Raw genomic sequence first — 25,971 nt, 5'->3', positions numbered from 1 at the left:
AAGTCTGAAGCATACAAACTAGTTTATCAATCTTACAATAGTTACCTAACATATGATGTATGGTACAAAATGACCTTAAAAGTCATGTTTGTTGGCATGTTTATGGTCTCCTTTATCGGTGGATAACATAATCTCGTAAAAAAAGTGCAGATATCATAATGTGAAAGGTTGAGTGCATAATGGAAATTAAATTAATTTTTGACACTCACAATTTCTGTTCCGTAACATTAGCAAGTATAACTATTTTGATATTATTTGTACAAGTTGAGTATCTACTGTACTATTTAATTAACTACTTTGATTAATGATAATTGGTACTATTGAGTTTTAACGCTTTTTAAATGTATAGGTAAAACAAACACGGCAGAAACTTGACATATTTAAGTTGTGACTTGTTGCAAGTAGCCTTAAACAGTGCATACTAAACCCTGTCATGGTAGTAGAGATTATTTTTACGAGTTAAATTTATACATATATGGTCATATGTGAGTATATAGAGTGAATTGAAGGGACTTTAATTATGAGAAAGTGAGATAATCATGATTAATTAAGTATCGGATGAAATCATGCAATATTAGGATTAAAGATAATGTGACATAACTTTTTAAGACATTATATAAGCATAATTATCCTCGTACATGATTATATAATCTAAATTTACTTCTCTTATCTTCTTATTACAAATACTATTCTCACTTTATGTATCCCCTTGTGTTTAAAATAAGTGTCTCTTATATGATCGTTTTCATACAAAATAGATAGAATTTATTTTTTAAAATATAAAGAGTTTAGACAAATATACTAAAAAATAAAAAAATTACTTATTTTATTAAAATGAGTGTTTATTTCAACAAATAATTTTAAAGAAACTACTCATATATTATCTTTATAAATGAATAGATTTGTTACGAGAAAACGATAAAATTTCATTATTAGAGATGTATGCTGAAAAATATTTTGCACTAACTATGTACATTTTACACAGTAGAATGTTTTTAAAGATATTATAAACATGTTTTAATACATAACACAAAATAATTATATCCCATTCAAGAAATAATTAATATTTTTCAGTATTTTTTAATGACATGTTCATCATGGGTTCTTCTATATGGTATATTAAAATTATGTTATGCTTATTTTAAGGTTATAGTTTTTTTTTTTTTGGGGGCGGGGGGGGGAGGGGGGGGGGGGCTGTGGACTCAGGGTGTGTGTGTGTGGCTCTCTGTCAAACCCAGTGGTTTGGATTTATGAATTTTGGGTTGTCAGACAATCAATATAGTAAACTGGCCACCTGACTGGGTCAACCCTTGGTCCAAATAATGGTCTATTTAAAAATATGTCCAACAGATATGGTATTCCCTGTCTAGTACAAGTCATGGTATTGGTGACTTCTGTGAGGCATAATGGGACTGGAAAATGGCTTATTTGTATCCACTATGCCATTATAAATCAATTGGATTTTTTTTGTCACTTTTGTGTTTTGATATATGGTCAAATTACATTTGTTGAATACAATTCTCTTTGATGTCAATGCTATTGTTGAATGTTCAAGAATATGAAATCTTAATATGGTTTGACTGCTGTTATTATTTTTCCCTGTGGTATTTCTCTGCACTAAATATTATTTCCCAGATCTCATTGTTAGAGGAATGTGAGTTTCTTGAGAGAGCTCTGGAGGAGTTGCACAAAAAAAATCTAACATTGTAAGTATGTTTTAGTTTTATTAACCTAGGGAATTTGATAAATGTAACTAATACATGATATATAACTTGATTCTGAATATGCCTTCCTAGGTTGATAAACTTGTATACAAAGAACAAGAGGTTTCACTTTTAGTAAAGCTTGGTCACCTAGAAGAAGGCGAAGCTTTGTACCGGGCATTACTTTCCATGAATCTTGATAATTATAGGTGATCTCTGTTGCCACTTATATTTTAGGTTTAAGTATCTCGATTGATTAGTCATTTTCACGTGTTTTTTTTCTCTAATGTTGCTATTTTTTTTTTGGCACCTTTCTTGGTTCTCAATAAAATTGTCCTATTCATAAAAGTTCCATTTTAATTATTCATTGTGTTTCAAATGGTGAGATTGAGATGAACGCATGTATTCTATGGTATATTATCATAAAAAATTACGGGATAGTTTTTGTTGATGTTTTAAAAATCGGACCTGTCATTAAACTTCCTATTCTGCTGTTTATATATCCTTATATGACTGCCATGTTTTTGATATGTTATGCCTTCAAGGAAGCATGCATGTTCATGTATAAGTTATCTTGGATGTTCGGTTGAAGACTTCATTCTTTTGTTTACGTATTTTGAGGCTTATGGTTATATAGATTGTTTTTTACTTTTGATTTCGATTGTCTCACAGCAGATGATGATACCAGAGTACACAATCATGAAAAACTTCTCTCACATAACTTAATGCCTCTTTGAAGGTATAAGTAAAAAACTTATGGCAGTTTTCAACCTCACTTTTGTGTCAAAGTTTGAATGTCCTTAGGAATCACATGTCAGTTCTGCTTAAAGCCATATTCTAATATTTTTTTCTATTGATAACTATTTCCTAGTGTTACTAATTATACATAATATCCTTATCTTGTCTTCATACAATTTACAACTAGTCTTTTGTTAAGGATTTTGAAGGTAATAACATTATATATATTTATAAAGAGGAGTTCTCTCAAGAAACTCCAATTTCCAAGTAGTGTCTATTTTTACTTTCTTCTTTTAAAAGTATCTAATTTTTTAACTTGAGAAATCGCATAATGCTTTTTGCCTCTGTGTGTGTAAACCTTACACTGGGTTGGATTGAATGAATACTTACAATATCTGCTAAGTAACTTTGCTTTGTGTCTTGTTCTTAAAATACAGGATATGATGTACCATGGAAGGCCTTTTTCCAAAATCCTGCTTACGTGTGGGCATATATGCTGAATTCTTTGGTAGTTGGGGTCACTATAACTGTCTATCATGTGGCTTCACACATTTTTTAGGTACTGTGTCAGCATTTAATGCTTTATTTTAATTACCACATGATAGTTAATTATGTCATCATCATACAGCTTGACTAGTTGATTTTTATTTTATTTTAAATATCTTCAATGTCTAGTATTTTGTTAATTTGGGAAAGAAAGTAATTACATATAAATAATTACTAATTTGATTAATTTGTGTCAAATTTGTTAAAAAATAAACATGTTTAGTGTACTTAATTTGCTTTAAATTAGAAAATATTTGAAAATTCCATATTTATTGCATAAAATTTAATTAATTTCATATTGTCACGTGTTTACTATTTGAACCTTATATCAACTCTGTGACGATAGTCATCAATCGATGTAGTTGGTCCCAAATAACTGATGTAGAATGTTGTTTCTCTAGTAATGAAGGTGGAAGAGAAACATCAAGGTTCATTGCGAAGATGAAGACAAAGGTCCACTCTAGAAGACACCTCTGATAAAATATTACACAAGTTACGTCTTAAGAGCAAACCAAACACTAAGAACTACCATGATGCTTTGACCAACAAATCCTGGACATGTTGTCCTTGGCCTTATCAAAAGTAAGGTGCACCCAAATCACAACTCAAGTTATATGATATTCAAGTTCATGGATGATTGATATTATCTTGTGAACTTTCTAGTTTAGGTTTCATTTTTATATTTTTCAAGGTAGTTAACAACATCTACATACCTGGAACTCAAACTCAAGACCATTTGTAACTAACAACTTTACGCGAGAGGATCATCCACGCCCTCAGAGATGTAGAGATAAATGACTGAATTGATTAATGGTATGATATGATAGAATGATAAAGAGAAATCAAGGGTGTATGTACTATTTGAGTGTCTAAATATTGTGACTCTTGTATGTTAGCTTAGGGCCAACCCAAATTGTATGTAGATTGATAAGGTGACTCACATTAGCTTATATGGCATATAATAAACTTGAATAGTGTAAGAAGCCATATTCTAGTTGTGAGGTCACTCGAATATCAATTATAATTAATAATGGGAGAATTTTCATTTTTCAGAATAACCTACCATCACTATTAGAAAATACACTTTCAACATTGGTTATTTAGGGCATTCTACATCGGTTGTAAAACCGATATTGAAACCACCGATGTTGAATGTATTGTTGTTAACATCAGTTTTCAAAAACCGATGTTAACATAAAAATGATAACATCGGTTTTATAAATAACCAATGTTATAAACAAAGAAGTACAACAAAATAAGTGTATGCGTGAGGGAGGTTGACATCGGTTTTCTATAAAAATCGATGTTAACTTGTTACATTAACATCGATTTTAACATTAAATCGATGTTAATGTCACATATTAACATCAGTTTTCTAGAAAATTGATGTTAATATGTGACATTAACATCGATTTTTAGAGGATACCGATGTCAACGTTCATCATTCATGCACTATTTTGCTGTAGTAATTTATGTATAACATCAGTTACATCGGTTATTTATAAATAACCGATGTTATTGCATATAGTTTAACATTGGTTATTTATAAATAACCGATGTTAATGGACATAGGTTAACATCGGTTATGTATAAATAACCGATGTTAAGGTTAATGTTGACATCAATTTTTGTTAATAACTGATGTTGTTTTCTTCAGTAACATCGGTTTTAGCTAATAATCGATGTTGTTTTCAAGTTTTTTTTATATAAACTTTATGTTTTTACAATAAACCCAAAATTGTACCTATAAAATGCAATTTCAAACTCAATTCACAACAAATAAACATTTTATTTTGCTTTCAAGCAGTTTTAATCACACAATAAACATTTAATAATTGATTTATCATAAACAACCATCAACAAATGAATTCAATGTTCAAATTACATAGGAAATGCAAAAAATGTTAAACCAAAGTATACTAAGGTAAACTTAATGTCCCTATACCCTAAGTCTGATCTCTAACTCGGAGATAATACTGTGCCCACTAGATCCGCAACGCCTTCAATCTCTCTGACTCCAATGGTCTAGGATCGTTAAAATACTGCAAGATAAAATAATTGATAATAAGTTAATAATGTAATACAAATTATTAAAAAATCAGATTTGTTTGAAATAAACGTACCGCTTCCCAGTTATTCCTAAAAGTTCCTAAAATGATGGTGGACATCCAGTACATGACATAGTACCCGCATTCAGTACATCCTTTTTGTCTATTACACTAAATACATAATGAAATTTGGATATTAATTAAACAATTAGTGTACAGACACATAAGAAATATATATAAGTGGAAGTTTTATGTAAATGACGTACCTTGACGACAATCCACCTACCAGGAGCCTTTGATTTAGGCTGTGGAGCATCATCAAGACCTTTTAAAGCACTGTTCCAGATGAGTTACAATTAAAAACTGGTGTTGTTGAGGTATTTTAATGCAAATATATTGAAAAGAATACTAACCTGTTAATAATCTCCTTAAGGTAGTTGTCTAGCCTGTTATGCAATGAACAAAACCAGACAACTAGGTGTTCCTTGGGCAGGATGACCACCATCTGCCAGTGTCCGCTACAGTGGAGACAAATATGGTTTAGTATATTAGTAAACATTAATTAAATTCAGTTATTTTGTGTGACTTACCCATTTAGGTAGGCTCCAAGATAGACATCACATTTTGAACTCTGCATCCAAGTCTCTATGTAACTTTCAGACTCAAATTGCGATTGCCCTGACCTTTGAATGGACTGTGGCTCGAGGAATCCATAGATATCAGAATTCCCCGCTCGCATACGTGTATCAGTGAGATGCCTGTTTATGTTTAGTCAAAGTTAAATATTTATGAATTGAAAGCAATAACTTGGATAATTAAAAGTAATATAAAATGACTTACAGAATCCACAACTATAACACTGATATGCTGAGACATTGACCACCGCGTGCGATTTCGAAGAGGTCTTCATGCTTTATGTAGAGCGGGAAATCTGGATTAAAGACCCCGAACATGGTGGCATCCCATGTAACCTGGTAAGGCCTCAAGAAAAGCTCTGGGATGGTCAATGTCATCAGATAAAGCGGATCATTGACCTCCGGATCTGGCTTTGGAGGTGGTTTTGACGGAGACACAACTAACCGTTCATGAAACAAAGTTAAATGGCCTAATTTGAGGCACGCTGAATGAATTAATTTAAAAATAAGAAAAATATAGTAAGAGTAAAGTACCTGCTGTGATAAAGACTTGACCAGATGTGTCGGCCAAGCAAGGAAGGTGTGAAGTGCCTGCCCCACTAAGGAAATCTCATCAGTGGGTACAGGAACTTGAGCATCTGCATCTGTAACCTCCTCCACACTCACCTTTACTTGGCCAGGCAACAAAGGAGTGTTATGAACAACAATGGATCCCTCATAAACTCTCCCTATGGCAACCAGGCGGGCAGGATCTGCTTCTATGTACAAGCCCCACCTATCAGAGTCACCCGTCTCAGGATCGTTTCCTGAGGGATCAACACAACTCCCCTTTGTGCTTACTCGAGGACCGGAGGGACCAACTAGAGGCTCGGGAGGCAGTGCAAGTCCCTGAGATTGCATCTGGGATTGAATCTGGGACTGCATCTAGCTGAACGATGCCATGAGCTACCGCGTCACTTTTTTCTGTGATGGACTCCTCTAGCTGGTCCCTGATTTGCTGGGTCAGCTGCTGCAATTCTTCAGGAGGCGGGGAGGAAGAGCTGCAGGACATCCGTGGAGCCGATCCAAAGTATTGCTTGATGGTGACACCGGCTCCAGCAGCACGGACACGTCCAGGGTGCTCTGGACGTCCAATAGCAGCGGTGAGAACATCCTGACGTCCATGGGGGACGAAGGATCCCTGTGTGGCCTACTCCTCAAAGGAATCCTGCACAGAAAACACACAGTGGTACATGACATTCACAAAATATTGAAATATAATTGTAATGGTTAGTTTAAAATGACTTACGATCTTCTCAGCGATTTCCTTTGCGGCCTCAATCGTCATCTCCCCTGTTTTTTTCGTGCGGGCCATCTTCCACTTCACGTGGCGTCTGACCGGGGATGGAGGGTCGATGACGCCATCAACGCTTCTTGACTGTGCAGCTTCCTCCAGCTTCTTCTTCATCTTCTCAGCCAGGAGCTTCTGCTCCAAATAGTCATAACCCCTATGAGACAAAACGTGGGGGCAGTGTTCTACTTCTGGATGGCCTGTGCCTTTTTGCGCACATCCTGCCAAAATAAAACAATAATCTTTCAAATTGCTAGAATGAAGCATAACAAGATAATGTTTTTTTAAAAACAACTTAAATGGCAAGGAACATACCTCCCAAGAAGGGTCTCTGCGAGTCTGGCAAAACTGGGCCCATTTTTCCTTGCTAATGCCGTTTTTCTCACAGACAGTGTCCTCCACACCATCCTGATCGGCTGCAAGGGCCCATTTCACCTTTTCTTTTGTAAACTATACTGTAATTTACAAAACAAAAGTTGGAAGGAAAGATATTGAGCTGGTAGACGAGGAAGAAGCACAGATTGGTGCTGATCGTTCTAGTGCAACCTCTAATAAATGTGAGATTTATAAGGAGGAAGCACGGAATGCAGTACAGAAGCATAAAGCAAAGAGGGTGAAGAGTGTTAATGCTGATGCAGAAGCCTTTGGTAATCACTTGAAAGTTCAGATTGCTCTATGCATTCTGATGCACTAGAACATATGAAGAAAAGAGATACATGCCATCAAAGTGTGTCATTGGAGAATAAGACAGGAGATTCAATTGTGCTGAAGATAGGAGATTCGGCTAAAGTTGTGATAAAACAAGACATGAAGGGAAGAAAGCATAAGTATGGGTTTAACAACAATAAACGTGAGAAGCCAGAGAAGGTAAGGGTGGTGGATGATGAAACTGGCGACAAACATGAGTTGTATGAAGTCTTAAGGATGCCATCTAAAACAAAATACTGATGCCTCAATCAGAAAAAAATGTAGTTGTCACTTACTTGCTTTGGTGACCTCTCTCTCTGCAGAAAATTACATTAGACGATCTTAATCAATTCTCCTTCATGATGATCATTACGATTAGCATGAACGTCGTCAGCTTCTTCTTCTCCGACAATGTTAGGAGTGATTTGTGCGGTCGAAGGACTAACATAGGTGTCCTTGTATGAATCATCATCTTCTACATTAGCACCAATTGTTTTGCCCTGCAGAACCACACACCACCTTTCATCACAAGGGTCTTGCACGTAAAATACTTGTCTAGCTTGTTCTGCCATGATGAAAGGGTCATTGTGGTAACCAAGTTTCTTTAGGTCTACCAGCGTAAATCCTATATCATCAGTGCGCACACCGGTGTTGCTGTCAACCCATTTACATTTGAAAACACATACCCTAAATTTCACATAGTTAAGCTCCCAAATTTCATCAATGAACCCAAAGTAAGGGATGGAAGATACACAGGGATTGGCGTCATTTACACTTGCAAAGTGTTGAGATTCAGCCCTTAGGGTGACCCCGCTGTTCTACATTGTACTTTTGTCATCTTGTGCTTTTGTGTAAAATGAATACTTGTTTATGTCGTATCCTTGCCAAGTTATAACATTTCTTTTAGGCCCATCTGCTAGCTTTCTTAATGTTTCTGAAGCATTCTCATCTGCAAAGATTGTATCTTTAAACCAATCACAAAAATATGGCAAAACTTCATTACTGTTGTTCAAGACATACAAGTGAGCTTGTAACAAATCTTCTACACTTGGAGTGATCACATGCAGTCCTCTTGAACCCTTACCACCCACTCTGTCATCATGCCGAGACTCACGAAGGCCAACAGGTTTAGCATTCTCTAAGTATTCTGAACAAAATTCAATGGTTTCTTCTGCAATGTACCTTTCAACAATAGATGCTTCTGGACAATATAGATTCTTTGTATACCCTTTTAAGATCTTCATATATCACTCAATCAGGTACATCCACCGTAGATAAACAAGACCACAACATTTGATTTCTCTGACCAGATGCACAATCAAGTGAATCATGATGTCAAAGAAAATAGGGGGAAAATACATCTCCAACTGGCATAATATAATTGCGGCCTCATTTTCCAACTCATCAAACTTGACAAGATCAATGATTATGCTACATATAGCATGGAAGAAAAAGCACAGGCGAGTTATCGCTAACCTGAATTTGTTTGGCAAGATGTCTTGTATAGCCACGACTAACAATTGTTTCATGAGCACGTGACAATCGTGAGACTTTAACCCTACAAGCTTAAGCTCCTTCAACTGCACAAGACTCTTAATATTTGAAGAGTATCCTTGTGGAACCTTCACCCGATGAAGACACTGAAAAAAACTTATCTTTTGCTTTTTGCACAAAGTATGGCAGGCTGGGGGCAAGTAAATTTTCTTCCCATCAGACCTTGGATGCAACTGTGATCGTATGCCCATATCAGCTAGATCTTGACGGGTATTCAAGCCATCCTTCATCTTGCCTTGAATGTTAAGGAGCGTCTCAATCACACTGTCACAAACATTTTTCGCCACATGCATAACATCAATACAATGTCTAACGTCAAGATCAGATCAGTACGGAAGATCAAAGAAAATGGACCTCTTTTTCCATATGCAACTCTTATTTTATCCTTCTTTTGGGTCTTTCTAAATATAGTATTCAGGTGTTGAACCCGCTGATATACCTGCTCACCAGTCAACGGTATCGGCGCAATATCATGCTCTTGACTTCCATTAAAAGCTTTTTTCAGTCGTCTGTAAGGATGATTGGGTGTTAGAAAGCGGTGATGCCTACTATAGACTATTTTTCTCCCATGTTTCAGTTGTATGTAGCTTGTGTTTTCTTCACAAATGGGGCATGCATGATGACCCTTAAAACTGTACCCGCTGAGATTCCCATATGCTGGAAAGTCATTAATGGTACAAAAAAGCATTGCACGCATTTCGAACGTCTCCTTGCAAAACGCATCAAACACTACAACCCCCTCATCCCACAACTTTCTCAGATCTTCAACCAACGGACTTAGATAAACATCAATTTCATTTCCTGGCTGTCTTGGGCTCGATATCATCATAGACAACATCATGTATTTTCGCTTCATGCACAACTAAGGAGGCAAATTGTAAATTACTAGCAGAATTGGCCATGAACTGTGTTGAGTGCTTAAGGTGCCATATGGATTCATTCCATCAGTGGCTAGTCCAAGTCTAAGATTTCTCGGCTCTTTCCCGAAATCCGGATACAAACCATCAATCTTCTTCCACTGCGAGCAATCAGCCGGATGACGGACCATTCCATCAGAAATCTTTCCATTTGCATGCCATGTAAGGTCTTTTGCGTCGTCCTCATTAGAAAAAAGACGCTTAAACCTTGGAATGATTGGAAGATACCACAAAACCTTCACTGGGGGGCCCTTGTTGGAGTTTCCATCAGAACTGCTTTCCTCTTCATCCTTCACTTTGTACCATGAAGTCCCATAGATAGGGCATTTTGACATTTCTTGGAATTCATGCCTGTACAGTATGTAATCATTGGGGCAAGCATGAATCTTCTAATACTCCATACCCATCGGACACAATATCTTTTTCGCCTTATAGTAACTTTTAGGCAACATGTTGTCCTCTGGAAGTAGATTGTGCACAACCTCAAGTAGTGAGGTGAAACTTTTGTCACTCCACCCATACCTGGCCTTCACATTAACCAGACTTAACACAACAGACAACAGGGTTAAGGAATTCTTGCACCTTGCATACAAAGGCTTCTTTGAATCACTCTGCAATCCTTCATACATAGGGGCGTGTGCTTGCTGGAAAGACTCTTGTCCAAGGTCAGGAATCATGTCCTCCAACCAATCTCCTATTTCAACATCAAACGGTTCAGATTGGGACCCACTCTGTATGTCTGTGACTTCACCATGCCATATCCACGTCGTGTAATTCTTCTTAATCCCATCACACAATAGATGGTCTCGTATGTCATCGAGTAGTTGCCGTCTTCCATTCAAACAGTTGATGCAAGGACAATAATACTTTCCTTCTTCATTCGGTCGACCTCTTTCTGAAGCAAATTGCAAGAACTGTTCAACACCATCCTCATATTCTGTGCTCATGCGACTTTCATTCATCCAACTTCGATCCATCTAAGCAATTCCATGCATGAAAATCTCACTTTTTATTTATAGGTGTGGCCCTATCTCATTTAGGAAAACTGTCTTTTATGTTAGCTTCAAACGTCAGGGTTACCATTATTTACAAAAATTTGACTAAATTTTGGCAGCATTTCGCATTGGTCTCCAAGTACACGACATGACATCGGTGAAATGAATTTCCTGATAATCAAGTATGCACTCAGAGAACAACTTGAAATGCATTGAACCAAAATTTTATCAAATTAATGAAAATAATAATAACCTTGACGAATGAATGTAACATAAAAATATCAGTCTCCCCAAACTGTCCAAACGGACAATTCAAGACTAAATACAATGACTAATGCAAACTATCCGCAAGAATCATTACATTCAGTCTCAAACGGGAATCTAAGGTTCACTCAACATGAACAATAGTTGTGTATATAGCAAATTACATTCATGACATAAAAGAACATACAAAAGGTAAATTTCAAATTCTGGGTTTGGAGGGTGCTTATGCTTTATTATTGTAGTTGGGTATGTGTGTGTGTGTCTATCATGAGGGTGTGTGTGTGTGTGTGTGTGTCTTTGTGTGTCATGAGGGTGTGTCTGTGTGTTTGTGTCTTTGTGTGTGATGAGGGTGTGTGTATGAGGGGGGTGTGTGTGTATCATCAGGGTGTGTCTGTGTGTTTGTGTCTTTGTGACTTTACTGTAAGGGCCTTATTTCTTTATTTATGGATGGTTTGGGTGTGTATGTGTGTGTGTGCGGGTCTGTGTCTGTGTGTATGTGTGTGTGGGTGTGTGTCTGTGTGTATTTGTGTGCGTGTGGGTGGATGTGTCTTTGTGAAGGGTAGACAGTTGCTCCATGGTGTTCTGGTTGCTAATGAGGTAGTTGAGGAGGCTACGTGTTTAAGAGGTCCTGCTTGGTGTTTAAAGTGGATTTCGAAAAAGCCTATGATTCAGTGTCTTGGCAATTCCTTTTTTATATGATGAGAAGAATGGGGTTCCATGATAGATGGATTGGATGGAATAAGGGGTGCCTCACATCAGCCTCTATATCTATTGTAGTGAATGGAAGCTCAACCTCTAAATTTAAGCCTCAAAGAGGTTTGAGACAAGGGGATCCTTTGGCCCCCCTATTATTTGAGTTGGTTGCTGAAGGCTTGACAGGAATGACGAGGGAAGCAACAATAAAAGATTGCTTCCAAAGCTTCTTGGTCGGGAAGAACAAGGTTCCAGTGAATATCCTCCAATTTGCTGACGACACTATTTTTTTTGGGGAAGGTTCAGTGGATAATGTTAAAGCTGTGAAGGCCATTCTTAGAAGCTATGAGATGGTTTCTGGCCTAAGAATCAATTTTTCTAAGAGCCAATTTGGAGCAATTGGGCAATCTAAGGAGTGGTGTTGTATTGTTGCTGATTTCTTAAACTGTGCCATGCTTCATTTTCCCTTCTGTTACCTAGGGTTGCCAATAGGTATCAATCTGAGAAGAAAGGTGGTGTGGGGAGCCTATAATTAGGAAATTCGAGCCTAGGTTGAACAAATTGAACCACAGAAGCATCTCTATGGCTGGCAGAATCACCCTAATTAATGTTGTTTTAACAGCATTGCCCTTGTTCTATCTGTCTTTTTTCAGGGCCCCTTTAGCAGTGATTAATAGACTAATTGTCATTCAAAGAAACTTTCTTTGGGTTGGCAACTTAGAAGGGAAGAAGATCGCTTGGGTAGCTTGGAGTCAAGTGTGTGCATCTAGAGAAAGGGGAGGATTGGGAATTAAAGACATCAAGGCCCTCAATAATTCTCTTCTAATTAAATGGAAATGGTTGATGTTTCAGCAAACTGATCAACTTTGGAGCCAAATTCTGATTTCGAAGTACAGAGGTTGGAGAGGCTTGGAAGAGGGGCCACCAAAGCCACATTTCTCTCACTGGTGGTATCACTTGAGATCCATTAATCAACATCGGAGTATGGTTGAGGTTTCTAAGCAGTTTATTTAGAAGTTGGGAAGAGGAGATCAAATTTTGTTCTGGGAGGACTCTTGGGTTGATGGTGGGATAACTCTTAAAGAAAAATATCTAGAATTATATCGAATTTCCTTACAAAGACTTCAGACAGTAGCAGATTTGGGTTCTTTCTGTGAATCTGGGTGGGAATGGAAGTTCTCTTGGAGGCGAAATTTGTTTGATAATGAGATGGGGATAGCTTCAGCTTTTATTGATTAGACTGCTGCTATCAACCTAAACGCTAGGTTTAAGGATACTTGGGTGTGGGGAGCTGCATGTAATGGGATCTTCTCTACCAAAAGTTATGCCTCTGTGGTGGGAATTCAACTCCTGGGTTAGGGAAGATAGAGTTCTTCATTGTAGGCCCATGGATAATTTCCTCCAGCACTCCTCCATAGCAGGCTCGAAGGTTTCCAATAGAAGATACATTGAGGTTTCCAATACAAGGTCAATATGGAAGCTCCGCAATGATATCATCTTTCATAATCAGCCTTTTCACATCTCTAAGTTGGTGGATAACACAAATTTTCTCACTTCGTCCTGGCTGAGGGGGCGGGAAAAGGACTTTAATGTTCCTTTCCATCAATGGTCCTCAACTATGTCTATGGCTTTTAATTAGAGTGTACTCTATAGGGTCAGGCTTCTGGTGGTTTCTTGTAGGGCAAATGTATTTCTGTTTTTTGTTCTTTGTTTTAGGAGATCTTCTCTCCTGTGCTATCCTGTAGTAACTCTGGTACTATTTATTGCTTAATATATATATATATATATATATATATATATATATAAATTTTTCAGTTCAATAAAAAACATATATATAGAGAATACAAGAGAGAGAGAAGGGCAGTGGCAATCACAACTCACTGCTGCCCTCCTGAACAAGCTTACCAACTAAGCTAGCAAAAGTAGATAAAAATACAAAAACATTCAACACTAACAATTAACAACTTGTGAGAGTTAAAATCACAGTAAATACTTCAAAGATATCAGTCCAATGAAAGAAAGGTCATGTAGAGAGGCATAGCATAAGTTACAAATATACCAGTAATGCATACAACAACAATTTCAAATTAGTTTTCAAATCAAAGATATAAATACCTGAGTTCGAGGCTTCAGCACAATTGACTTTCCAGCAATGACCGCAGGACCACTTTGAATTTCGAAACAGCAATGACCACAGGATCAACAATTGCTAAAATCGCTCCTAATGGAATCTGAAAATAGTATGGTAGCATAATTTAGTGTTTAGCAAATTAAATAAAAAAAAAGGCTAAATGACATTATAAATAATATATTTGATTCCACCAAAATAACTTTTAAGGCACTTAATTTTTAGAATCTGTTTTGATCTCAAAGTGGATAACAAATCATGTTTTTAAAAGGATGGGACTACATATATATTATACAATCAAAGTGGATAAAAACATGTTTCTCTCTAGTAGTTATCACCCTATCACCTGGAAGGAGACAAATCACAGGGCCTTACAATATAACTAACATACCATTGTTAACATGAAGAAAGAGTTTGTGCTAATGCATGTTATTAGGCAGAATGTTATTAATTTTAAATTCTCTCCTGCATCCATTTCCTTCTCTCTATCTAGTTTTAGCCTTCTCTTCACATAAGTAAGTTTTGCTTTCAACCTTGCTAGCTGCTACTTTTGCTTATTATTATGGCCTTTTAGCACTCAAAAGTTGTCATAATACTAGTTCTATTACTTGAAAGTGTTTTAGTATCTTTACTGAGTCTCTCTAATTTAATTGAGTCTCTCTAATTTGGTTAATAAAATTGATTTTTATTGAGACTCTCTAATTTAACTTTCATTTTATTGCTATAGTAAATATTGATTTGGAGAAGAAAAAGAATACTTTGGGCATAAAAGTTGCTGCTGGGATACAGTTGCTACTTCTGCTTTAGCTATATAATCAACATAAAGCCTTAGAACACTCCTAAACTGAATAAACCAAGTGGAACTAGTTACTTTTTAATTGACATACTTAAATTATTTACTTTTAGTTTTACATGTACACACGTGCCATCCGCCGCTACCTAAAAGGCTAAATATGAAGAGAATTTCTAAGTTGAACCACTGAAATAAAATCACATTCCCTCTCCCTACCCCCACCGAATTCTAGTCCTTGTGGACATACTGCCTATTTTTGTTTTGTTACAAAGTCGAATGCACTTACTATTTGCCCTTTGTGCTTTTCAAATTTTGGCTCTTTCTGTCCTTTTTTTTCAGTTGTTTTTCTAAACTTATTTAGTATAATTGTATCATTGTTGAACTAGTAGGGGTTAGAGGACTTGAGACATTCTCTTTTGTACACAACCTTGTTGCTAGATGCAACAATTGCATCAGCTAAGGAGGACATTACAAGAAGAGAATGTGAATTGATCCATGTGAATGACCTCTTAAGCAGGGTCATCAAGGAGAGACATGAGGCACAACCAAAATGCCAAAAGCTAATGCTGGAAAAACTAGAACTCCAACAGAAGCAACAGCTAGAACAACACCAATTTGTTCAAACACATCAAAGAGATACCATATCACAAAGTGAAGAAGAGCAGCAAGAAGGCTTCTCTGAAAAGAATTCTGCATCTTCTGACTGTGAAGAAAACAGCAGCATGCCCTCTCCTGGTGGAAGCTGGACCACTGCTTCAAGCACTTCTCTTAGCAGGACTAGTCCCACAGTGGCAACACCCTCCTCCACAACTCAAACGGCTTAGTTTTAATTAAAAGGCTATTGTTGTGCTCGTATTAATTATTTTTCTTAAGCTGTTGCTTTCTTTGCTTAGTATAATAATGATACTACTTTACTATGAGCGACCAGCAAGAGAAATCATGTATCTTCCAAGAATTTTTCTTTCCCATCAAGCACACTTCATTCAATGTTAGTGTCTGCCATTAAAAGAGCACCTAATTAGACTCCCCATGATGAAGAATGCATGTTTGCCAGACCCGGCTATATAACTAAAAAATAAATAAACTGCACACTACTTTTTTTATAAAAAAAATTGCAATTCAGTAATGTGACTACTAAACATTCTATAAACCTAGTTACTTAAATTGGGACTTCTGATATTTTGCTTGTGGCAGACCATGACTGATTGAAACGTCTATGTTTAAGAATGTTTAGTAGTCCCATTTATGTTTGGTGGTGCCGAATGGTTTTTGCTTGTGTTTTTTCACATTGTTATTTAATTACAAGTTATCCTATATTGTAATATTATTGAATTTTATAATTAAAGAAAATCTAATTCAATTGATTTAGTAAATGTGTGAGTTGTCAATTCTTTGGTACCTGTTTTCTTATTCTTATTAATATAAAAATATTATTGATTTTTTCAATAATTATTTTAAAATCATATTTAAGATAATTTCTAATTAATTAATATTACATCAAAATTGAATTATTTTACAATGATTACTTTTGGGCACACTTTCTTACAATATTAAATTTATACAGAGGTTGGTTTATGGAGCAAAGGTAGAGGCAACAATTGCTATCGGGTTCGATGACTTCATTTCAGATGCATTGCGAGGTACTTCATTCTATCACAAGGCACAATTGCAGATTAAAAGGGCTGATGGCAAAGAAGCTAACATTGCTGAAGAAGTTTTTGAGAGAACAGAGGAAAAATTCTGAATGCATTAATTGAATCTCTATGTTCCCTAAGCCATTAGGTATTTACACCTCAGGAAATTTGACTTCATATAAATAAGCTAGATGCTATGGTGTATCCTAAATCCTAATGAATAAATTGTACTTGGTAGCAGGTTTACTTGGTTTAGGCCCAATGGATCTGTGAAGAGTAGACTTGGCAGGTGTTTGGTTTCAGAACAGTTGCTATCTCATTGGTCTGATTCTTCACAGCATGTAATCCAAAGGGATTTTTCAGACCACTGTCCAATTATTTTGAAAACAGATATGGTGGACTGGGGTCCTAAGCCCTTTAGGGTGATGGATTGATGGCTCAGACACAAAGAGTATCAAAGAGTGGTGAAGGAAGTTTGGAGCAGAGACCAGCAGGTTGGTTGGGGCAAAGAAAATGGGAATATTAATGCTAAGATGATTCAGAATCTTCAGTAGAAGCTAAACGAAGTGGAAAATTTAGCCTCTGATAGAATTCTGTCTGATGATGAGGTTAAGGCTAAGAAATCCTTACAACAAGATCTGTTGAATGCTTCAAATGCCTATAAATCTCAATTGAAGCAGAAATCTAGGGCCAAGTGGCTCAAGGAAGGTGATTGCAACACAACATATTTTCACAATGTCATAAATTTCAGATGAAATTACAATGCTCTCCAAGGAATTCTCATTGATGGTGTTTGGGTCCAACAACCTAATTTAGTGAAGAATGAAGCTGTTAATTTCTTCCGTAATAGATTCACTGAACATAATTATTCCAGACCTACTCTGGATGGGGTCCAGTTCCCTACAATTAATCAGAGGAAGAGGGAGGAGTTGACTGCCCCTTTCTCAGATCAAGAGGTCAAATAAGCTGTGTGGAGTTGTGGTGGGGATAAATGTCCTGGGCCAGATGGTTAAATTCAATTTTATCAAGGAATTTTGGGAAGTGGTGAAACCTGAGTTCAGAAGATTTATGGATGAGTTCCATGTTCATGGCAGCTTCCCTAGAGGCAGCAATGCTTCTTTTCTGGCTTTAATTCCCAAATCAAATCATCCTCAGTCTCTTAATGACTATAGACCTATTTCTTTGATAGGCTGCATGTACAAAGTGGTAGCCAAGCTATTGGCAAATAGATTGAGGCATGTGTTGGCTGGTCTAATTGATGAAAGACAGTCATCTTTCATTAAAGACAGACATATCCTTCATGGAATTTTGATTCTTAATGAGGTGGTTGAGGAAGCTAATAGGAGCAAGAAGCCAGCCATGGTTTTCAAGGTGGACTTTGAAAAGGCTTATGACTCAGTCTCTTGGTCTTTTTTGAATTATACGCTGCTAAGGTTGGGTTTTTGTCTCAAATGGAGAAAATGGATTTCTGCCTGCCTCCAATCAGCAACCATATCAATTCTAGTAAATGGAAGTCCTACAAAGGAGTTTGTTCCTACTAGAGGATTGAGACAAGTGGATCCTTTAGCCCCTTTGCTCTTTAATATAGTAGGAGAAGGTATCACTGGAATGATGAGGGAAGTAGTTCAGAAAAATCTATATAGAAGATACCTGGTTGGTAAGAAAAAAGAACCTACCAATATTCTGCAATATGCTGATCATACAGTTTTTGTGGGTGAGGCTACTTGGGAGAATGTCTACATTTTGAAGGCCTTGCTTAGAGGTTTTGAATTGGCCTCTGGCCTAAAGATTAACTTTGCAAAAAGTCAGTTTGGGATCTTAGGAGGTGAAGTTAATTGGGCTTATGAAGCTGCCCAAATCCTGAATTGTAGGCAAATGGAAACCCCTTTTTATTACTTGGGTATTCCTATTAGGGCTAAACCTTCAAGCCGGTTGGTGTGAGAGCCTCTGATAAAAAAAATTTGAAGCTAAATTATCCAAATAGGCCCAGAAAAATATATCCATGTGTCTCTCCCACTCTCTTTGTGTCTCTCAGTCACATGATGGGTGTGGAGTAAGACCCATCATTCTTAAACACAAGCAAAATTACAATTCAGTGATGGGACTACTAAACATTCTTAAACATACTTAAAGAGTTGCTACAAGATGAACTGAGTCTTTGTTACAATTCAGTCACATTGTGCACGAAGATGAACTGAGTCTTGAGGTGGGATCATGAGGGAACATGTAGAGGAGTGAAGGGTGAGTTAGGAGATCATCGTAGGCCTTCTTGAAATTCTTTTTCTTTGCATTGACTAGTTTCAAAGAGGCATAAAAAATGGTATTCAATAAGGCCATTGGCTGAAACATGACACAAAAAAAAAAGGATATTGGAACATTCTTATTATCATTCATTGTATGACTTTGTTTGCTTTTATTCTCAAACTATTTAGATGCAAACAAGAGTTGACAGAGCTATTGGAGAGAGGCTATAAAAACATTTTGTAGGAGAGGATCCGGGAACCTTCATTTATTAGTTTCTATTTCCTTTTATAACATAATAACGGGGTTTAAAATATTAAAAATTACACATAATTTGGAAATGCATTGATCTATATATTTATCAGATGTTGATATAAGAAGTACTAAGATAGTAAGTTTATATCAAATGTTTAATATAATGACATAACTCATTATCAATTTCTCTTGGCTCGTGGCAAACAATCTTTTACAATCACAGGTTAGGGTTAAACATGGCCAAATCAATTTTGCTCAAACGAAAAAGTATTTTGCTGCATATCAAATTCATACTCAACCATATAACATTAACTTGACAATCAATTACTACCTAAATGGTTTTTAACAATCAGTTGCTTTCGTTTCTTGCTACATAACGGTCTTGTGGACTAACAAAGATAAATAAGGGCATACATATTAACAAAATCTATCGACACTTTTACATGGCGAACAAAACTTGTAACACTACTACTACACAGCATCAATCTATGCAATAACTTAGCCATGAAGCAAACAAACTCTGGCATGGCACAAACAAAAAAATTCCCAGTAGCTACCTACAAGGATTGATCAGAACCGAACAAGGCCAACACATGACATATTTTTAATCCAATCAGAACACTAATGGAACGCTATGAAACCTTAGAGCTGCAAGGATCGATCTGAACGAAACAAGGCCAAACACTAGGTGTTCCTACGTATGAAACCTTACATAAACCAGAAACTAAACGAGCAAGTAATTGATCTAACGTACATAACCATTCAACTCGCAGAAGGAAAGTTTGCTAATGATAAAAATAAGCAAAACCACCATTCAATTTGTTTATGACTATATCTGACCCTAGTCCTATATATAATTGAATCTATGTTACAATTTTCCCTAAAATAGGCTTACTCCTGCTTATGCCACATCATATTTATGCTATGGTAACTTAATGAGTGCAAACACCACAATATAAGTTATATATCAAACAAATTTATATGGAAGGCATTTGGAAAATTTGTGACATACCAAAAAACTGCCCCAAACTCCAAAATAATTACAAGAAGTGTCAGTAACTTGTTATGAACCTGCTTAATGCAAAATAATGAGATAGTGAGCTAAATTACCCACAATAACAGGATCCTTATCACTAGTTATCTCTACTGGTGCTCCGAGCAGTCTATAGATTTAACAAAGACAAACTTCAACATGTTTCCTAAGTAAACTACAAATGAAAAAGAGACCAAGCTTACCTCGAACCCAAACAATGACAATGGCAGTGAGATCTAACAAAATGGCACGAAACTTTAAGCTTTCCTCGTACCTCAATCAGCAATATTGCAACTGAAGATGTATTATTATCATCAATAAAACATGAACATCCACGAAAACTTAGCATACACGAAGTTGACCTACGTACCTCGCGGAGAAAGCTTTGAGTTTTGAGCACCCACGAGTGTTTCAGCACCCTAGTAGCAACAGTGTATGTAGGGTTTTCTTTGAGCCACACTTCCAAGAACAGTGTAGGGGGTTCAGTGGGTTCGAGTGAGGACAATGTGGGTTTTCCGGCAGTGTAGGGGGTTCTGTGGGTTCGAGCGAGGACAATGTGGGTGTCAAGGGAGCGGTTTCCAGCAGATTTCAGGCGGGAGGAGAAAGAGAAGAGCGATTTCAGGCAGGAGGATGACAAAGAGAAGAGGGAGGGCAAGGTTTTCGAGCGCGTGCGGCTTGTGAAATCTCAAGTTTTAACTTATAAACATAACAACATCGGTTTTTTATGGATAATCGATGTTAACTGAATATAGTTAACATCGGTTTTGTAAAAAACGATGTTAACATCAAATAGATTACATCGGTTTTTTAACAAACCGATGTTAAAATCAACTCCTTAACATCGGCTTTCTCAAAACCGATGTTAACTCTATGAAGTTAACATCGGTTTTGCCGAAACCGATGTTACCATATTCATCTTAACATCATGTTAACATCGGTTTTTTAAATAACCGATGTTAACATGAAGTAGTTAACATCGGTTTTGCTAAAATCGATGTTAAGTAACTCCATTTAATTACAAAAATGCCACCGCGCTTTCGTTAACATCGGTTTTAGCAATAACCGATGTTAATAGGGCGATGTAGAAAGCCTTTTTTTTAGTAGTGAATAATGATGATGCGAAACCAAACACTACTAAAAAAATATGATTTTAACATCGTCAATTTAACATTGGTTTTTTAAAAACCGATCTTGTGTGTATCCCTTAACTTCATTTTTTACCAAAATTGATGTTGGTTGACATGCGTTAACAATGGTTAATAAAAAATCTAATGTTGTCAAATTTTCTAAAACACATAGTCTCTTGCCCTCTAGTTGTCTCATTCTTCTCTCAATGTCATGAACCCTAATTAGGTAAGAATCTCTCCACATTTCATGATCAGGCACCCTTCAATACTCCTGCCACCGAACCCAAAGCCTCATAGTCACCGCCACAGATCCTCTCACCCCAAAGCCTCACCGTCCCTTCCTCACCCTAACCCACAACATCTTGTACCAGTAACTCGCATACAAAGCCAACGCCTCCATCGACATGTGTTTCGTTTCCCATTTATTATGATGTAATTCTGAGTTTGAACTCAATGGGAATGAAGAAAATCTCAAGTTTCAATTAACAACCTCGATTGAGATGCAGTCATAATCTATAGAATTTAGGTTTGGACTTAATTGTAAAACCTAACTCAAGGTAAGGATTGTCGTCACTTATATTTTCAGCATACTACTTGTTAGTTGATGTCACCCCTGCAAGTCGGGAGATGGACATCTCAGTTATGAACTTTGCAGGATTAGGCATCTTTGGGAGGTTTGATAACAGCCTGATAACATGTGACCCAATAGGCCAACAACAACCCTTATTTTGAAGCCATATTACAATTCAGGATTAGGTCTTACTCAATTCCCAAAAGCTAGTTTGATAGGTGACAATTGCCCCCTTATACCACTAGTCTAAGTGTTATTTCCAACACAATGCTATAATTATTTTGCAGTGTTACATAAATTAATCATCCTAGTCGATTAGAAACAATTGTAGGCAGAAGCGTCAATCCACCTCCAAAATACAGTAGTATAAAAAGATAATATAAAAAAGAAAACTTTAAGTTGAGTACCATGTCAAGCTCAATATTATTCAAAGAGAACTAGTTCTGATTTGATCAAATGAAAGACCAAGATCGTACCATCTGGAAGTTCCCCAAAGGAAAAGAAAAAAAGTCACAGCTTTCTTAAACAGTAATAAAGAGGTCCAAAGTTTCTCAGCAACATCATAGAGTTTTCATGCCTTCATGTAGGTGCCAAATGAGTCAATTCAGAAATGGCACTTTGCAGAGCTTAGTTAAGGTTTAGCATATAGCATAAAGTCTCTGCATTCTTGGCAATTGCAATCCTCAAAGCGGCACTTGATGCACCCTTCACTGATGTTGTTAATTACTTGGAAAAAGAACGTTGTTGCAATAATCAATTATCCTACCTAAATTATATTTTTCAATCCTTCCTAAATCAAGTAAATATTAAAAAATCAGTTCCCTAAGTTCATGACTGCACAATGAGATGCATGCAAATTGACTGTAGGTAGTCCAGATTCTTCTTCCGCCATTTGATTTAGGGATTTTGGTATGGACTATTTTCTTCTTAAACAGAGTTTTCACAATGAGAAAAACTTTCAATGTTGTCTAATGTGCCTAATAAACTATGTTGCAAAAATATAATTTATAACCATTTTTTAAAAAATAAAAGCGGACACATTAAAAGAAATCAAATATGAATGTCAAAATAGCCAAAGAAATAATAATTAAACACACTCTTAATTTCTTCATAGTTGAAAATATAATAAAAGAAAAGTGATGTGATGATTTCAAAGACGGTCCTTGGCAACCGACGTAGAATAGGCGACCCTTTTTGACGACGTCCCCTATGACGATGGTCATCAATCGATGTAGTTGGTCCCAAATAACCAATGTAGAATGTTGTTTCTCTAGTAATGAAGGTGGAAGAGAAACATCAAGGTTCATTGCAAAGATGAAGACAAAGGTCCACTCTAGAAGACACCTCTGATAAAATATTACACACACCAGGCCAAATGAAAGACTTTGTAACGAGGAAACAAAATTTTCCCAGGGTTGAGTTCCTACATTGCATGAGTTGCAGGAAGGAGCACAAGCTACGTCTTAAGAGCAAACCAAACACTAAGAACTACCATGATGCTTTGACCAACAAATCCTGGACATGTTATCCTTGTCCTTATCAAAAGTAAGGTGCACCCAAATCACAACTCAAGCTATATGATATTCAAGTTCATGGATGATTGATATTATCTTGTGAACTTTCTAGTTTAGGTTTCTGTTTTATATTTTCAAGGTAGTTAACAACATCGACATACCTGGAACTCAAGCTCAAGACCATTTGTAATTAACAACTTTACGTGAGAGGATCATCCACGCCCTCAGAGATGTAGAGATAAATGACTGAATTGATGAATGGTATGATATGATAGAATGCTAAAGAGAAATCAAGGGTCTATGTACTATTTGAGTGTCTAAATATTGCGACTCTTGTATGTTAGCTTAGGGCCAACCCAAATTCTATATAGATTGATAAGGTGACTCACATTAGCTTATATGGCATATAGTAAACTTGAATAGTGTAAGAAGCCATATTCAAGTTGTGAGGTCACTCGAATATCAATTCTAATTAATAATGGGAGAATTTTCATTTTTCAGAATAATCTACAATAATGATGATGCGAGACCAAACACTACTAAAAAATATGATTTTAACATCGTCAATTTAACATTGGTTTTATGAAAGCCTATGTTAACAAAAGGACTTTGTTAACATCAGTTTTTTAAAAACCGATCTTGTGTGTATCCCTTAACTTCATTTTTTACCAAAACTGATGTTGCTTGACGTGCGTTAACAATGGTTAATCAAAAATCTAATGTTGTCGAATTTTCTAAAACACGTAGTGATGGAAGCTTGCTTGTGGAGCTTCTATGGAGGCTGGATCTTTGAGCTTCAATGTGGTCCTTCAATGGTGATTTTTCACCATGGAGATGCAGCGGAAGGCAAAGGAGAAGAGGATAGGGGAGGCACCATCCACTAGGGAATAAGCCAAGGAAGAAGGAGCTTCACCACCAAGAATTGCCTTGGATAAGAAGCTTGAAGAGGATGCTTTAATGGAGGAAAAGAAAGAGAGAAGGGGGGAGCACGAAATTGAAGGAATAAAAGAAGGAAAGAAGTGGAACTTTGAAGTGTATCTCATAAGACTTTCATTCATCAAAGTTACAACAAGTGTTACAATGCTTCTATTTATAGACTAGGTAGCTTCCTTGAGAAGCTTTCTTAAGAAAACTTCCTTGAGAAGCTTCTTTGAGAAAACTTCCTTGAGAAGCTAGAGCTTAGCTACACACACCCCTCTCATAACTAAGCTCACCTCCTTGAGAAGCTTCCTTAAGAAGATTCCTAAAGAAGCTAGAGCTTAGCTACACATACCTCTCTAATAGCTAAGCTCACCTCCTTGAGATGAGAAGCTAGAGCTTAGCTACACACCCCCTATAATAGCTAAGCTCACCCCCATGTCAAAAAACATGAAAATAAAAAAAAAATTCCTTATTACAAAGACAACTCAAAATGCCCCGAAATACAAGGCTAAAACCCTATACTACTAGAATGGCCAAAATACAAGGCCTAGACGAAGGAAAAACCTATTCTAATATTTACAAAGATAAGCGGGCTCATACTTAGCCCATGGGCTCGAAATCTACCCTAAGGCTCATGAGAACCCTAGGGCCTTTCCTTGGATCTCTAGCCCAATCTACTTGGAGTCTTCTAGCCAATGCCCTTGCGGGGTAGGATTGCATCATTCCCTCCACCTTGGAAAGGATTTGACCTCAAATCCCGAGGTTCTTCATACTCTGGGCTCCTTCCCTCAACACCTGTAAAAAGAACAAAAACACATGTATTAGTGGTGTTTGGTATGTTGAAGTAAGGTAAGGTCTGAAAACTCATTTCCTGGGCATCTTCCCATGAAGGAACATGGTTTCTCACCAACTCAATGAGTGGTGCTACAAGTATAGAAAAATATGGGACAAACCTTTTGTAAAAGTTTGTTAAGTCATGGATGCCCCAAATTTTTCTTATACTTGGTGGAGTGAGCCACTCAGGAATGACCTTTATTCTATTAGGGTTCATGGGAACCCGTTGATCACTATTTGAAAAATTAAGAAAAGTAACGCAATAAAACATACCTTTTTCTGTATTTTCATATTGATTATTCCTACCAAAAAGTATGACAAACCTAAGGTGTCCCATATGAGTACCTAAGTTTGTATTGAAACTAAAAATAAGAACAAACCTACCTAATGGGTCCCTATGTACACACACCATGAAGATGTTAGGTGTACGAGTGATTTTACAAAAGAGGGTTGCACCACTCAAAACATTCATCATACCACCTATTTTAGGGACTTGGTGCCTAATAATACCTATTTTGGGCACCAAAAAAGCACAAGGATTTAAGCTCTTGCGAACCAAACCCTCATCCAACAACTTCTTTACTTGAGGAATAAACTCAAGCCCAAGAGGTGTTGCAATGCTAGCAAGTGTCTTTTTACAAAAGAGAAAATGTGGAGGTTTTCTAAGAGGGAAAGTTTCTTTAATGTTTGTCTTTATTATAAAATGAGTTTCCTTCTTAGCTAACCTCTTGGAGGAGACACTTACTTCCTTACACTTCTCTTTAACCACTAATGGTTGTCCATCTTCTTGGGGGTAGATTTCTTCACTAG

The sequence above is a fragment of the Glycine soja genome, chromosome 6, assembly GCF_004193775.1.
Source record: "Glycine soja cultivar W05 chromosome 6, ASM419377v2, whole genome shotgun sequence".
Classification (NCBI taxonomy): Eukaryota; Viridiplantae; Streptophyta; class Magnoliopsida; order Fabales; family Fabaceae; genus Glycine; species Glycine soja.
Note: the sequence above shows the minus strand (reverse complement) of the source record.